This window comes from Pan troglodytes, chromosome 20 (genome assembly GCF_028858775.2).
Source record: "Pan troglodytes isolate AG18354 chromosome 20, NHGRI_mPanTro3-v2.0_pri, whole genome shotgun sequence".
In the NCBI taxonomy this organism is placed as follows: Eukaryota; Metazoa; Chordata; class Mammalia; order Primates; family Hominidae; genus Pan; species Pan troglodytes.
Window position 1 is genome coordinate 40958136 of NC_072418.2, and position 2735 is coordinate 40960870.

The window sequence follows — 2735 nt, forward strand, 5'->3', positions numbered from 1 at the left end:
TGCTTTCCTGCTTCCAGCCTTTTTAAGGCATTGTTAATCCAATCCTCGTCTGAGAATCTTGCTTCTGAGAAGGGCGGCCTTCGATATCTCCTATCTGGCATTTCAGGTGAAAAGGCTGGGGCTGGAGCTGGAGCCTGACCCTCAGTTTCCCCCATCAGAGAATCCTGATACCCCAAGAACCACTTCCATCTTTCACCTTTGGGTCCGTGTTTAGGTTTCTGTGGTTCCATGAAAGTATCAGGTAATTGAAACTCTGGCCTATGGAGACCTTCTGGGACCTGGGTCTCTAAGCCTGTTTCCATGGCTTGTAAAAACATGCCCCTGGCTTTCTCCAAGAGTTCATTCTCTTCTCTTCCCAATGAACTTGTCACGGGGTGTACTCCAAGAAGTTGATTGCCCTCTCTGTCTTCAAAATCCAAGTGATCCTCTAACACTTTCAGGGGCGTTGCCTCTTTTTCCTCCAGGGTTACCTGGAATGGTATTTTGGAGGGGCTCTTCAGAACTGTTGGCCACATAGCCTTGTCCATAAGTCTGGAGTATCTCCTTACTTACATCAAGCAAGCCCTCTTTCTTAAAATGCATTTCTCCTTTAGCTGTACCCTCCCTTTCCTCAGCAAGATCCTCACCTTCAGTTACCAGCCTAGATAATCTCACTTCTTCCTTTGAGAACTTTGTTTTCAATACTCTCTCCTCTTCTGAGAACACTGCCTCCATAAGCCTGCTCTCCTTTTCCTTCTCTTCACTCAGGCTTTCCACATCCTTCTGCCTTTCCTCCTCCTCCTTCTCTTTTTCCTCCATTTCCTCTTCCTCCTCCTCTTCACTCAAGCTGTCTTCTTCCTCACTCAAGCTCTCCTCCTCCTCCTCACTCAGGCTCTCCTCCTCCTCCTCACTCAGGCTCTCCTCCTCCTCCTCACTCAGGCTCTCCTCCTCCTCCTCACTCAGGCTCTCCTCCTCCTCCTCACTCAGGCTCTCCTCCTCCTCCTCACTCAGGCTCTCCTCCTCCTCCTCACTCAGGCTCTCCTCCTCCTCCTCACTCAGGCTCTCCTCCTCCTCCTCCCTCAGGCTCTCCTCCTCCTCCTCCCTCAGGCTCTCCTCCTCCTCCTCCCTCAGGCTCTCCTCCTCCTCCTCCCTCAGGCTCTCCTCCTCCTCCTCCCTCAGGCTCTCCTCCTCCTCCCTCAGGCTCTCCTCCTCCTCACTCAGGCTCTCCTCCTCCTCACTCAGGCTCTCCTCCTCCTCACTCAAGCTCTCCTCCTCCTCCTCACTCAGGCTTTCCTCCTCCTCCTCACTCAGGCTCTCCTCTTCCTCCTTCTCATTCCAGCACCCCCACTCCTCTTCGCTAAGGCTCTTCTCTTCCTCTTGTAGGCCCTCTTTTTTCTTACTCAGCCTCTCTTTCTCCTTAGTCAACCTCGTTTCCATTTTCCTTTTTTGAGTCAAACACTTTTCCTTTAGCTTCTTAGCCAAGTTATCCTCCAATTCGTCTTCACTTGTACTTGCTTTCTTCTTCTTAATCAGACGTTTCCTTTTCTCTTTCTTGGGCAGAATCTCCTCCTCTTTCCCCTTCTTAATTAGACCTCCCTCTGTTTCCTTCTCCGTCAAGCTCTTATGTAAGTCCTCAAATAGTATACCTCTGAGATTATCTAATAACCACTTCATCTGAGTCTTCTCTAGTTTATGCTCCTCAACTCTCTTCAGAAGCTCCTCTACCTGCCTTTTTTCTAACAAATTTGTCCTCTGAAACTCCTTTAACGTAGTCTGTACCTGGATTTTATTGAATAGTATCTTTTCCTGGACCTCCTCTAATAACTTTCCATCCTCCTCCGAGCTCTCTTTATCAGTTACCATTCTCTCTTTGGTGGCCAGTCTATCTTCTAGTTTCCTATCTTTCTGAGCCTGTTCCTTCTCTTCTTCAATTATTTCCTCCTGTTCCTTAAAAAATTCCCACCTGCGGTCATCAATTTCACTCTTTTCTATAATGGATGATGTCTCTCCCTCAGTTATTTTTCTTTCTTCTGAAGGAACTGTAATCAATTCTCTAACTATTCCTGCCAGGATCCCAAACAGTTGATTCTCTTTCATTCTTATATTTTCTTCCCTGGAGCGAGTCTCTTTCTCTTCAGAACCAATCCCTTTTTCCATATCCAGTTTTCTCATTGCCTGTTTTCTTTCCTCTTTGGTTTTCTTTTTTTTCTTGGCAACATCCCTCTCCTTGGTCGTAATGTCATAGGCCAGTTGCCTGTCTTCCTGGGACAATTTGCCCTCTTCTTTCATAATTTCTTTCTCTTCTTGGGTTATTTTTTTCTTTTTCTCAGTTACGCCAATTCCTTCCCTGGCCGTTGCCTTTTCTTTCTCAGCAATATGACTCTTTTTCTTGGCCAGTTTACTGTCTTTTGGGGCCTGTCTCTTTGCCAATGCCCTTTTCTCTATTTCCTTGGCCTCTTTCTCTTTTTCCTGGAACTGTTCCTCCATTTCACCAGCCTGTTCCTCCTCTTCTAGGGACAATTTCTCTTTTTTCCAGACTCGTTGTTTTTTTTGGCTCTACCTCTTTCTCCTCTTTCCAGGACCGTTTCTTGTCTTTCTGACTCCATACTCTCTCTTCGTGGGACAGTTTCTCCTTTTGTAAGGCTAGTTTTTCCTGAATCCATTGTTCTTCCTCAATTGCTTTCTCATCTTTCTCAATCTGTTTCTTCTTTTTCTCAGCTTTTTTCTCTTTTCCTATGGTCTGTTCCTCTTCTTTT